Below are 14,651 nucleotides of genomic sequence, written 5' to 3'. Positions count from 1 at the left end.
GGTATGCCCCTTCATGCTGGAATGGTATGCACATGTTTTGTTTGGGTTGACCCATTGGAAGGGGTTTTCGGGGTTTATAGAAGGGATATGGGTGATGTAACCAACAACTTTGAGCCTTTCATACAGCTGGTCGATAGATTCGGCAATGACGGTATACTGTTTGGGGGGTCTGCAGTCGAAGTTTGGTCGGGGTCTAGGAAAGTTTTGGCGGGTGGGAGGTGGTTGATAGTGAGATGGCTGAGTATTGTAGGCTTGATAGACATGTGCGGGTTGGGAATATCTGAGCGAAGTGGGCTGATATGTGGGAGGTGGAGGTGATTGGTAAGTAGGTGGTGGAGTTTGGTAAGAGGGCGAGGGTGCTTGGTAATTTGGGGTAGGTTGATATGTGAGTGGAGATATTGGGTAGGTTTGGTATTCAATTGGGGATTTTGTTCTTTGTGCAACCATCACGGCGCTCACGTCCCTTTTCTTGGACGTGCCACCAGACTGTAGAGCCTTGTTGGTGTCCTGCAAAGCTTCAAAGTTAGTGACCATACCACTTTTGATACCTTCCTCGATCCTTTCCCCTAGCTTGATGATGTCGGAAAATTTCTGGCTTTCAATCAGCATTAACCTTTCATAGTACTGTGGGTCTTGAGCTCGGATGAAAAACCTGTTCATTTGTTCTTCTTCTAAAGCTAGTCTGACCTTAGCAGCTTCTGATCTCCAACGAGTAGCATACTCGCGGAATGTCTTTGAGGGTTTTTTCTTTAAGTTCTGGATGTAGAACATGTCTGGTGCATTTTCCGCGTTGGACCTGAACCTGTCCATGAAATCGGATGCCATACTTACCCAATTTTACCATTTCTTAGGGTCTTGGTTGATGTACCAAGACAAATCATCTCCTTTCAGACTTCTCATAAAGAGTTTCATGCGAATCTTTTCATCCCTTCCTACTCCGACCAGCTTGTCGCAGTACGTCCTCAAATGGACTCTGGGATCCCCTGTGCCATCAAACATCTCGAACTTGGGAGGTTTGTACCCCTCAGGAAGTTCGACATCTGGCTGAATGCAAAGGTCCTTGTAATTTAGTCCCTCAACCCCTTTGCTTCCTTCGACACCCTGAACTCAGCTAGTCAGCTTATTGAGTTCCGCGGCCAGATTCCTGATAAGAGAGTTAGACTCTGGTGTGCTTGAAATAGGTTGAGTATAGTGTGGTGTAGTTTCCACATAGATGGGGGGGGGGGGTGTTATGGGGATGATCATTTGTGGAGTTTAGTGGTTCAGGAATAAGCAGTGGGGTGTTGTCTGAAGTGTGGCATGTGTTGCAGTGGTGATGGGGAGCAGGTTGGTTTTATGGTTTCAGGATGCTTTGTGGAGGTGTGGGGTTTTGAGTCTTGGCAAAGTTGACATATGGGGTAGTGAGGGAAAATGACAAATTCGCCAAGTTCTGAACTTGGTCCAGTTCTTCCTAAAACTTCAATAACTTCTGTTCGAGCTGGGACGCACTTTCCTTGGAAACCTGAATACCCTGAGGAACCTCTACCCTTTCAACTAAGTTCTCCTTTCTGATGTTGCTCAAATCTTCCATCTTTCCCTTGTTCTTATTTCTGATAGGACTCGGACGAAGAGGAGGTAGAGGACCCTTAGATCTTGTGGAGTATGATGACGATGCTAGAGTTCACGAACTAACCTTTAGGGAGGGGAATAAACAAAAGGTAAAAACAAAAAAGGTAGCAAGTTAGTGCGGATTAGGAGAAGAAAACGTTGCAATATTTAAATGCATAGTGCAAGAATATAAATCTTGTCCTAATTAAGGAGCCTCGTTGTGCCCGAGGTAGACCTAGTGACAAGTTGATTTGGAGAACTTATAATGCTAAGTGCCTCATTTTATTGATAAAAATAAGACGAGTCCCAAAACGACACTAAAATAGCAGAAAAATAAAATGTTACTAATGGCCGTTGGCCTTATTACATTTTTAAAACAAAAGAAAAGACTACTAACTAATTGATCCTAGAAGGACCTTCCCCAGAATCGACATCTTTAGCTCCATCGAACAGCTTCACCAACTCATGCAATCCTAGCAGTAAATAGGCTCTAGCCAAGTGTCCTCCTTCATTTCCCTCAGTGTTCTGGCAGTTTTCAATCCTCTGGATGAACTTCCTTTCCAATTCCACTAAACCCCGCTCCAAATACCCTAGTCGCTTGTTGGCGCTGAAAGCCATATCTTTCCATTCTCCAATCAACTTTTGATGGGCTTCTTGAATCTCCCGGTGCTCACTTTCGCATTCCCGTATCCTCTTGCGCAATTGGTTGTACTTGACCTGTGCTTTAGCCTTTTCATCGATGATATTGTGACCTCGAACAAACCCAGGTTGGCCTAGACCATTGTGATTATCCTCCAGCCATCCTGAATAGTATAGGGTGCAACAAACATGGTATCTATCTGGTTCGATAGTATCTCTCCCCATGATGATCTTGCAATGCCACATATGCTGAGTTTGGCACTTATAAGGACTATCATCAGCTTGGAAATCAGCCCGGAAGTGACTCATCTTGTCGACCCTTGGTATAACCTGCTTCTTACCAGCCTGTCTCATGATCTGGAGGAGGACATAAGGGAGGTTCCTCTTAAACCAATCAGTATTAGAAATGGCGCGTCCCTGGATCGGGTGATGAACTCGTCAGCAGGGAACCATTCAAACATCCATTGTATTTGATCCTTCGTCAGATTTTCAAACAGCTCCACCCATCCTTTGGCATCTTCTGGCTGAGCAAACATGTCAGGCATGTAGTTCATTCACCCTGGTTGATGGAAGGCTATATGATCGTCCTAGTCTCTCCGCTGAATCTCTTGCCGATATTCACCCCTTTGGATATGCTCCATGAGCCAGAGCTGGAGTAGCAAGTTGCAGCCTTCGAAGTGTGGGCTCCTTGTTGACACTTTTCCAAGGCTCGGTACATTTCTGCAATGATCATGGGCACTATGCTAAAGGGTTGTCCAGTAATTCCCTCTATTAAGGTTTTAGTGACCATAGCTAGCCTGATCTCAATCCTTGCTTTCTTCATAGGAAACACTATCATCCCCAAGAAGCAAAACATAAATACAAAGACCCTTCTGTGGATATGCCCCAATGAGGTGAGGGCGAATTCATCTGGGTAAGTGCGGTAGGACTTACTATGGCCGTACCTTTAGTACAGATAGTCGAAAGGAATGTAGGAATCCTTCAAACAGGTCAAGTCTGTGTTTTTCTTTAGTCCCATACTTTTGAAAAAACCCCTACCCTTGCGATTTTCCGGCATAAGAAAACTCGGAGTCTCCTACGAAATACCAGCTAATCCTCCTATTTCCTCAAGCAGAGGTGTCATCTCAATCTCCCCGAAGCGAAACACAGACCTATCACATTCCTAGAACAGAGTAGCAACTTCTATGTTTTTGTTGCCGGGTTGGATCTCCAGGAGAGAAGGCAAATTGCCTAGGTATTTCCGGACAAATGCCTGATCACTGGAGTGAAGATCCTCCCACTAGCTTAGTAACCTTGGGTGGATGTTAGTGACCATGCCAAATCTGGGGACTTCGTGCCTCATTTCTACAAAACAAAGTGTTAGACCCTTACCCCGCCAGACTCGACTATTTAAACCAATAATTAGCATAAGCAACATTTAGTTCTCCAAATAAATGCACAGAATATGGTAACGTCCGTTTGGGTTCCCAGGAAACCTAGTGGACTTTGGACAAGACTAACTTAAGCGGACAACTCAACAGGGAAAGGCACGGTACTGTCGACTACACCATTGATCGACTGGTTTTACCGCAAATACGCCTTTTCCAAATTTAGGGGGTAATGATATCGGAAGGGAGGAACCACTCATTATAAGCATTGCTATGGTATTTTGTTTGGCACGAGTGGAATATGATGTTGAATATGTAGTTACAATTTGTCATGTATTTGCACGTTCATAAAGGAATGATTACAATAATTGCTCATACTTACAACAACATTGAAGGAAAATAGTAAAGGAAAACATTAAAGAAAAGAAACAAAGAGCCAAGTCAGTTTCGTAATAGAAGAGAAATAATGACATTAAATAAAGGCAATGAAGAAGCAGTAAAGTCACAAGTAACATGAAATGGTAAAAGCCTAAAAGAAATATCTCCAGCAGAGTCGCCACGCTGTCGCGCCCACTTTTTCTTGCGAAATCAGGCTTGTGACATTTATGAGGTCAACTCGTTCCCTTTTGGGAATTGGGTTTTAGAATTTGAAGAGTCGCCACCTAATGATTAAGTGCATTAGGACACTAAGAAGGGTTTGAGTTTGAAGAACCAGAGTTTGGGTAAGAGCTAGAAATTATCTCGAGGGGAAGGTGTTAGGCACCCCTCAAGATCCACTAGTGTGGTTCCCGGCCATGTTACAATTGTGACTTCACATAATCAAATAGGCAATTAAGGGCCTCAAATAGAAGGGTATTTTCACATATTATTGCAAGCAAATTGAAAGTTTTTGAGAATAAAGAAAAGCAGAAATTTTAAGGAAATAGTTCGGACAGTAAAACAAGTTAAAAACGAAAGAGGTCCTAGGTTTACAAACAATATGGATCATGTCAATGCAATACCCGGCAATCACTCCTCAGAAGAGGGGTTGCACGTGATATTAGCGCATCGTTACTTATTGCATGCTAGTACCCGCCCCAATCCTATCAGTCTCGGAGGCATTTGGGACTACTAGTCCTAAAGGGAAGGGAAATTTGGCTTTCCAGAGTCATAAAAGGATAAAATTCTAGGGCAACAATCAAAACATATAAGGCAGGTATGGGGAGAACACATAACAATTTAAAAGTCTCAAACATGCCTCCTCATTTAAAGAGACAAATTGGCTAGCATGACTTACAAGTACTGGTTATGGTCTGAAATAAATTAAAGCGTAGGATAGGCTGATTCATCACATATTTCTTAGATGAGGAGTCCGAATTAGCCTTCCCTGGTTGTAACTTATCAAAAATTGATGCAGTTAATCAGTTATCTACTGGCTTGCCTAGGTGAAACTTATAGGCATGAAATCTAATAGTGCCTACTCCGATTTTAAAGAAGTCTTACTGATTGCGGAAAACACATAAGTTCTGCAGATGTTAAACGACATTACCACTGATTTTGAGACTTGTAGATGAAGCAAACAAATCAGATTCAACTGGTTACTCCTATAGGCATGATTTCATGGCGTTGTTGATTTTAAGACGATTATATAAGTGCAGGGAGTCCTATAGACATGGTATCTTGAAGGCAGTTGATTATTGTTTTAACCTATAACCGTTTGCCTAATGACAGATAAAAAATGCGGAAGTGCAGAAACTATAGGCATGATTTCTATATGACGTGCATGGATGCAGAAAACTTATAGGCAAGATTTCTATATGATATGCGAAAGTGTAGAAATTATGAATAGCAATGCCTATGAGTATGCTGTCTACCCTTTGCATACATAAGTGACCCTCCCTTTCTCACTAGAACCCCATAAGTTGTTACAACATATTACAGACTAGAATGAATTAGGAAAAGTAAAATTACATCAAAAATTAAGCTACAACCAAGGAGCCTAATTCAGACTCAAGGTCCAATAATATGAGGTGAACCAACTTCCAGGATCAGGTTTCCAAAGCCTTCTCTTATTTGGGTTGTGTCAAAGTTCCTCAAGAGCCTCAAATGGACTCTGGGTAGTGCTTACAACCCAAATAGATTGCAGAATTAAGAGCATAGTGCAATGTGGAAATGCCAACCCTCAGATGTCCAAGTTCAGAGGGAACTCAAGGTCCCAAAGCAAGGCTCACAAGAGGGGGGCAGAACTTAGAATCTAAGAGTAAGTGTAAGTGCATAGAGAGGGAATTAGGGGAAGAGCCATGGCAGGCTGGTGGTCATGCCCAGCAATCAGGAGTGCTGGCATACCCCTGACTAGCCTATTAGCCATATTTTGAGAGTTGGGATCCATTGAGGATCAGGTTCAGACCTAAGCAGCAATTTGGATGCCGTCAGGCCATGAACCTTAACTCAAACACATAGAAGAGGGTGGGGGTATAGGGAGTTCATAACAAACAGCAGATGCAAAGAGAGAGTACCATTCTCAATACAGAAAATGAACAACAAAATAGACAGGAGTGTAGCAACTGTAAAATAAACACATAGGGATGGTGCTAAAATCGAAATTAAGGCATACCTGTTTCAGGGAAACAAATAAGTGAAAGCTGAAGTCTTGTAAACCAAATTGCAAGCAAACAGTACAAAAGATCTCAGAAGAGAGTAGAGTATTGAAAGAGTATTGTATTTGAGAGGTGTGTGTGTAAAGTGTTGAATTCGAAGTGTTGAACTGAAGGTTCAAGGTGTCTAAGTGCAGAAGGGTCGTGCCCCTTTTATAGTGCAGAAAACAAGTAAGAAAAGGTAAGGGAATAGTTTGCAAATAATCACACAGAATCTCCCTTCAGTTAAGGGATTCTGATTTCAAACGGGTAGAAGACAATTAAGGAAAGAATTGGATTAAAATCTTTTCCAAAGTAACACAAGAAGGGCAAATACATAGAAACTATTTAAGGAAAAAGTTTGATAGCAGCACAATTTGTGCAAATAAGGAAAGGCAATCAATCATCAGCCAGTAAAAATCAGAAATTGAGTTTTGGTATGAATGAATCTAACCAGAATAGGTGAAGAAAGGTTTAATTTAAAGAAAATCAGTAACAATCAATCAAACCCCCATTAGAGGATTTCAGAATCAATCATTAGTTGGTAAAAACCTTTTGAAAGCAGAGTTTATCATATATAAAGCACACAAATATGTGAATCAAGAAGGAACTGTCATGTTACTTAGAAAAGAGTTTAACATAGAAAGGTTCAGAATCATAAGCAAAGGGATACAAGTTCAGTTTGTAGACTCATAATGAGTCTAAGAGTCCAGGGACCCAAAGTAGAACCCTAGTCCAAGATAAAACTTGCCAAAGCCCAAAGCCTAGGGTTTTCAACTTTAATCAGAAGTAGAGACTAAAGGATAGATAACAGGCTCAGAGGTCTCTTTCAGAGACTCATGAGAATCAAACAGACATGATACACAATCAAGAGCATAGAGAACACGTTTTGAGAAAAACTCAGAACTTAAGCAAGTTCAAAAGAAAAAGTGATACAAACTTAAGAAGCGGTAGATGAAACACATTTAGCAAGAACACGAATAGAGTCCAGTAAAGCAAACAAAATTGAAGAACTTAACAGTAAACACATATAGTAGAAGAGTAATGAAAACATAACAAGGATAATTATGTAAGCACAGGAGTAACATGTATAAAAGAAAAGTAGAAGGACAGTACTAGCGTAGTAAAAAGAAGTCACACGAGCTTGATATATACAAACACACATAAAGAAAAGAAGAAGAAGAATCAGAAAGATGTTTTTTGAAAAACCTTTCAGAAACCCTAAATCGAAAACAAACGATTTTGAAAAGAATATTTGGGGAAAATACTTTAAATGTCAAGTAAAGCATCGATACAACACAGATCTAAGCAAACAAACAGAGAAAGAACCTCGAATAGCTTAGGGTTTCGGCGAAACCCTATAAATAAGAAAGGCTTAGAAGAAGGTCGGATCTTGAGTCGGATGAGTTAGAATAAGGCTCCTAATGCTTGAATGTGCCGGAGCATGGCCGGAGAAGCCATAGAACTGCAGATCTGAGAAGGATCTGAAGAGAGCCATCGGAGTCGGGCCTCGAAGCTTCGAACAACCATGGTTTGATGGTGGAGGGGGGTGAGTACAGGCTATCCATGGCCTGAGAAGCCATGGATTCCGGTAGAAACATGGTAGAATAAGGTGGGAGATGGCTAGGGTTTCGGAGAGCTTGAGAGTGTTTTGAGAGACTAAGGGTTTCAAGGCGGTGAGTCAGGTGAGAATGAGGGAGATTAGGGTAGTCGTTTAGATTTAATTAGGAAAGGGCTATTTTTGGCCATTGATCTTGAGTGCTCAACGGTCCAGATTTAAGTGGTAGGTGGAGAACGTGTTGGGTTATTTAAAATCAGGTCGTGGGTTGGGTAAAAATTGGAATTGAGCCGGTCCGATTAGGGTTAGGATTGGGTCAATTTAAGGGCTAAAATTGAAATGAAATGGGGCTGTAATTGAAATGAAATGGGGCTAAATGTTAAATAGCCAGTTTTTCCTTTTATTTTATAAAAAATAGTAAAAATGATTTCAAAATAAAATTAAAAGTACTAAGCCAATTAATAATATATAAATATCAATTTAAAAATACTGGAACCTATTTTACCATTATAAAATGCTATTAATCTTAAAGTAGGCTAGAATTGCAATTATATGCAATTTAGTCTTTTAAATACCAAATAAATTTGTAAAAATGTACAAAAATTATCTTAATTATATTTTGGTATAAATATGGGAATAAAATAAATTATTCACCAAAATTGATGATTTTGGGAATAATTATGGATTTAGTACTACTAAAATGGATAGTAAATTGATTTTAAAAACTCTTCAAAAGATCGGAAAAATACTAAAATACTTGGGTATGCTTATGTATGCATATATATGCTATTTTGTATATAAAAATATATAGGAAAAAATTGGGTATCAACAACAGTATTAATAGGAAAAAATTGGGTATCAATAAGTACATAAACTATCTGATGACCTAAAAATGGGAAAAGAAGCTATTTATACTAAGCTGAAAAATCTGGACAAAAATACCCCAGCGGGGCTAGTGCGGACCACACAAAATCACGTGCGGCCGCACTAGGGCTCTGAATTTGAAAATCCAAATGCGGACCGCACAGAATCGAGTGCGGCCGCGGTGGCTTCTAGTGGAGTCCGCATGAAATGGAGCGCGGACCGCATTAGCTTCAATCTCCAAACTGGCACTTTTCTGATCCTTGGTTCTGCGAACCGCACTAATTCGAGTACGGCCGCAGTGACTCCAATGCGTACCGCATTAAATCTCATGCGGCCGCATTGCCTATTGGCTACCTCTCTGAACCTCACTTGTGCGGACCGCACAGAATGGTGTTGTGAGGCCCCGTAAAAAAATTTCCACTCTAAAACCCGGAAGCTTGTAGTGGCAATTAGGATTATGTGTTAGAGATGCGTAAAATTCTTTTGTAAATGAAAAAGAAGTACCCACATTTGTTTGAATTGTCATGTAATAGCTTTTGTGTATTTAGCCCGTATGAACTATCATCTTCTGGCTTGATCTATGTAAAGCTGTCCCCTTTTTGTAATATGTTGTCTATACGGCCATGGTTGATGTTGTACAAGTTATATTATATCTATGGAATATGTTTATGCTATTAGGATATGTTTCTGGGTCTCTCTGACAGGTGGATAAGGCCTAGGTACAAAGGAAACTCTGACAAAAATTTTAGAAATTCAAGGAGTTAGCCAAATTTGGAGACTAATAGTGTGTTTAGGATGTAAAAAGTAGAAGGTCGCGTAGAGATTTCTAATAAGCGAACCTTGATCCTCATTCGAGTATGAATGATCTTAAGAGGGGGAGGATATGAGGCACCGTAAAAAAATTTCTACTCTAGAACCTGGAAGCTCGTAGTGGCAATTAGGATCATGTGTTAGAGATGCGGTTCGGACCTTTGTGGACTGATCTATGCTCTAAAAAGTCAAGAAATAATATTTTCCAGAAAAAGTGCGATTTTGCGGTCGAGAATGCGGTCACATATCAGGTATGCGGACCGCATAGTCGCCACAAAATAAGTCAGTGTGTTGGTCAAATTTGAGGTCAACTATGCGATCACATAACTAATATGAAGACCGCATAGTCCTCGCATATTTCCCTTGGGATTTTGTAAGGGGCAGTTCTGCGGTGCATTATGCGACCGCAGAATGGGTATGCGGACCGCATTTCTGCCACATACCCAGACAGTGTGTTCAGGTTTTGGGGAGCATCTTTGCGGTCCATTATGTGAGCCACATGTCAGCTTTGCGATCGCAGATCTGACTCGGGGCTTCAATTTTCTAAATTTTAAACCCGACCCCCTATGGTTATATACGGTGTAATAGCTCATTTTGAGTCTGTTTTCCTGATGCTTTTAGAGAGAGAGAGAGAGGGTCTTAGAGAGGGGAAGTGACTTTCATCAATATTGATCCAAAAATCCTTGTTAAAACATTGAAAATAATCAAGTGAAGGCACCTAAATCTTCACCCCAAGAGGCAAGGTATTGCGATGCTTCCAGGATCGGGCTCGGGTGCGTGTTAATGTAGCATGACAAGGTAATAGCCTACGCTTCTAGGTAACTTAAGAATCATGAAAAGAACTATCCAACCCATGACTTAGAGCTAGCGGCAGTGGTGTTTGCACAAAAAATTTGGCGACATTATTTGTATGGGGTCCATGTGGATGTGTTTACGGATCATAAGAGCCTTCAATATATTTTCAAGCAGAAGGAGTTGAATCTGAGGCAAAGAAGATGGCTAGAGTTACTCAAGGATTATGACATTGATATTCTCTATCACCCGGGAAAGGCAAATGTTGTGGTAGACACTCTTAGTCAAAAATCTATGGGAAGTTTGGCTCATTTGGAGGTATATCAGATGCCGTTAGCTAGGGAGGTTTACCAGTTGGCTTGTTTGGGAGTTCGCCTTGCAGACTCTAATGAAGGAGGGGTAATTGTGCAGTATAGGGCTGAATCATCGCTGGTGGCGGAGGTGAAAGAAAAGCAATACAATGATCCATTGATAGCACAACTGAGAGAGGGGATTCACAAACACAAGACCACAACTTTTTCCCTTGGCAAGGATGATGGTACCCTACGGTACCAAGACCGCCTATGTGTTCCTGATATCGACGGTCTTCGAGAAAGGATCATGGCAGAAGCTCACACTTCCAAGTATTCAGTGCACCCAGGTTCTACAAAAATGTATCATGATCTTAAGGCAACTTATTGATGGAACAACATGAAAAGGGATGTGGCGGACTTTGTGGCTAGATGTCCGAACTGTCAGCAAGTGAAGGCCGAATATCAAAGGCTCGATGGATTGGCTCAAAGCATAGAAATTCCAATGTGGAAATGGGAGATGATTAACATGGATTTCATGGTAGGGTTGCCACGCAAGTTTGAATCAATTTGGGTAATCATGGATCGACTCATGAAATCAGCGCACTTCTTGCCAGTTAAAGCTACCGACAGAGCGGAATGTATGCCCAGTTGTATTTCAAGGAAATAGTCAGGTTGCATGGTACTCCAGTCTCAATCATATTCGATCGAGGGGCTCAGTTCACAACCAACTTTTGGAAGACATTTTAGCAAGGTTTGGGCATGCAGATAAATTTTCGCACAGCGTTTCACCCCCAAACCAACGGGCAAGCAGAGCGGACTATTCAGACGCTTGAGGATATGTTGCGTGCATGTACTCTCGATTTCAAAGGTAGCTGGGATGATCATTTGCCACTCATAGAGTTTGCTTACAACAACAACTTCCATGTTAGTATCCAAATGGCACCATTTGAAACATTGTATGGTAGGAGATGTAGGTCTCCCATTGGGTGGTTCGAGGTTGGAGAAACGAAATTGATAGGGCCGGACCTCGTGAATCAGGCCATGGAGAAAGTCAAGATTATCAAGGAGAGGTTGAAAACTGCTCAGAGTCGCCAAAAGTCTTACTCGGATGTCTGTCGCAGAGATTTAGAGTTCAAAGGAAATGATTGGGTATTTTTGAAAGTTTCCCCTATGAAGGGTATCATGCGGTTTGGAATGAAGGGAAAATTGAGTCCGAGATATGTCGGACCATACCAAATCATTCAGAGGATTGGTCCGGTGGCATACAAGCTCGTGCTGCCACGCGAGATGTCACTGGTACACCCGGTATTTCATGTGTCCATGTTGAGAAAGGTAGTGGGACATCCGTCCATTATTGTGCCAGTTGAAACCATTGAGGTTAATGAAGAGGTGTCGTATGAAGAAGTTCCAGTTGCCATTCTTGATAGGCAAGTTCGGAAATTGAGAAATAAGGAAATTGCATCCGTGAAAGTGTTATGGTGGAACCACTAAGTTGAGGAAGCCACTTGGGAAGCCGAGGATGCACTACTGGAAAATGAGCCTATTGCAACAGCCGTAAAACCGTTGCAATAGAGAGTTAAACCGTTGCCATAGAGTTTTTGGAACGGTTTAGCAACTGTTACATATGCTGTCGTGCCAGTAGATCTAGAGTAACGGTTCTTGCAACGGTTATCCGAACCGTTGCTTAAGGTATATCTATAGCAACAGTTGTTCCTCTGTCTGAAGCAACGAGTATTTCTTTCCAGTTGTAACGGTTACAAACCGTTGCCATTAGTTTATAGCAACGGTTGGCAGCCGTTACCATATAATATGTTGCAACGGTTATTTAAGCTATTGCAACGTTTATTTACAAATATTCTAATGGTTTCATTACGCTACTGTAATGGTTTTATTTCTTTTGCAAAGATTTTAACTACCTATTGTGTCAGTTTGTTGCACATTTTGGAATGATTTGTAAGCCCTAATGGAACGGTTTTGAATACCTATTGGAATGGTTCTTGTAGACTATTTTGGAGCAATTTGCCATACCTATTGGAACAGTTTGCAAGACCTATTGGAACGGTTCTATTAGACTATTACGCACTGGCTGTAAATGAATATTTAGATATATAAAATTTGTAATAACTTGAAATTTATATAAATAAAAAGATAAAACACTTCATAATCTATATTATCTCCATAAAACCAAAATATTTAACCCAATCACATAAGTTTTACATCAACACTTACTCCATAACACCAAAATATTTTAACCCAATCACATAAGTTTTACATCAACACTTCAAGAGTTAGTTCAAATGTTGATAACAAAAGATTTCTAGAACATGGACACCAATTCAAAGTTCTTAAGTAAGGTCTAGATCTTCACAATCTCCATCTTCCCTTTCTTCAATTGCTCCACCTACAAAAGAGGATAAATAAAGTCATTATCCTTCAAGAGTTGGTTTATCATTATAAGAATGGGTATGGTCCATAAACAATGCATAAAGCACAAAGTCTTCAAATGTACTAGAATGTCGATCTCTAAGTCTTCAGTTCTTTTCGCTAGGATGAAACAATCTTATATCCAGTAAAAATCTTAAAGCACGAAGTTTTTCAAAAACAAGTCAGAGATGACAACAAGTAATTGTTTGTCTTTAAATCCATGTAAGAATGCAAAAGACTCTGTACTCCCAAAGCCTCCAAAAGTAGTAGCTAACCAGGTAAGAGATGAAGCACAACAATGTTATACCCAATGGGCACTTCAAGAAGCATTGGCAAAACTATGTAAGGACTTGGTTCAACCATCCAGCTAGGAAAACAAGGAGACGTGCTGCTAGACAGTAGAAAGCTGTGAAGATCTTCCCTAGGCCAACTGCGGGATCACTTCGACCTATTGTTCATGGACAAACACTGAAATACAACATGAAAGTCTGGGTTGGGAGGGAATTTTCTCTTGAAGAACTGAAAGCAGCTGGTATTCCCAAGAAACTAGCACCAACCATTGGCATTGCTATTGATCATTGCCGCAGGAACAACTAAGCTTACAAAGCTAAGCTTGTCATCTTCCCAAGGCGTGCTAAGAAAGTCAAGGCTGGTGATTCTAGTGCATAGGAACTTGCTACTGCCACCCAGGTCCAGGGTTCATACATGCCTATTACTATGAGCAGCCAACTGTTGACCTTGTCAAGGTCACAGATGAGATGAAATCATTCAATGCCTATGGCAAGCTGCGTATCGAGAGTACAAATGCGTGACACATCGAAGCCAAGTTAAAGAGGGCTGCTGAAGCAGAAAAGGAAGATCATGCAAATCTTTTGATGGTGTTTATGTTATAGCATAAGTCCTATTGCTCTCTTGAAAAAAATGCAAAAGAAACTTTAATAGAATTCCAAACTGGGAATTCACAACTTAAAAAACTAGCCACTAATACCTAATAATATTATCTTAATCTTTCCTAATTCATTAGTTTACCACATTGCCGAAAGCTTATATAATACTTCTCTTATTCACTTCCTTCCAGACACAGTAACAGTGTTTCACCAGATGACTTTCTTCAGCTTAACAAACTGTTCAGTTAGTTATTTTCATATCAAACATTGAAACTAGTTAAACACAACATAAGCAACAAAAAAGGCAAATTTTGCATCCTTTTGAAGAATGCCCTTATAAATCTTTCTTGGGACCAATGTAACAAAGGGAAAACGAGAGAAGAGTTAACAGAAGCTCAACTATAGCTAGTTGACAGAAGCCTTCAATCTAGAGAGTCTACTATGAGGATTTAGAAAGAAAAGAAAAAAAAGCAAATGGTAAGCAATTGAAACAAATGGTCACCAGTGAAGTATGGAGTTGAGCCCAACTAGTTTGTAACTGAAACGTAGTTTACTAATTAATTGATTTAAGTTCCAAAGATGCAAAAACCAGCCAGCCACACAATAGATGTTGTTTTTGCCAATCAATAGATGGCTTTGTACAGAAAACTAAGATAAACAGGAAGCAACATGTGTGAGGAAGCAACATGTGTTGATATTATAAGCCAATTATTCTCTTTATAAAAGGTTATAGCTAATCCGAATAAGTTTAAGTGAAACTTTAAAAAAGAAGCAGAAGGAGGAGAAGAAGAAAGCAAGAAAGAAACAAAGATAGACGT

The 14,651-nt window shown here is 40.4% G+C and overlaps 1 pseudogene; it reads left to right on the top strand.

Moving 5' to 3' along the window:
* Positions 1-13,198: 13,198 nt before the first annotated feature.
* On the top strand, positions 13,199-13,839 carry LOC107798996 (large ribosomal subunit protein eL13z-like; annotated as a pseudogene).
* The last annotated feature ends 812 nt before the right edge of the window (positions 13,840-14,651 follow it).

The sequence above is a fragment of the Nicotiana tabacum genome, chromosome 11 (assembly GCF_000715075.1).
Source record: "Nicotiana tabacum cultivar K326 chromosome 11, ASM71507v2, whole genome shotgun sequence".
NCBI lineage: Eukaryota > Viridiplantae > Streptophyta > Magnoliopsida > Solanales > Solanaceae > Nicotiana > Nicotiana tabacum.
This window is presented reverse-complemented; position numbering and strand designations above follow the sequence as displayed.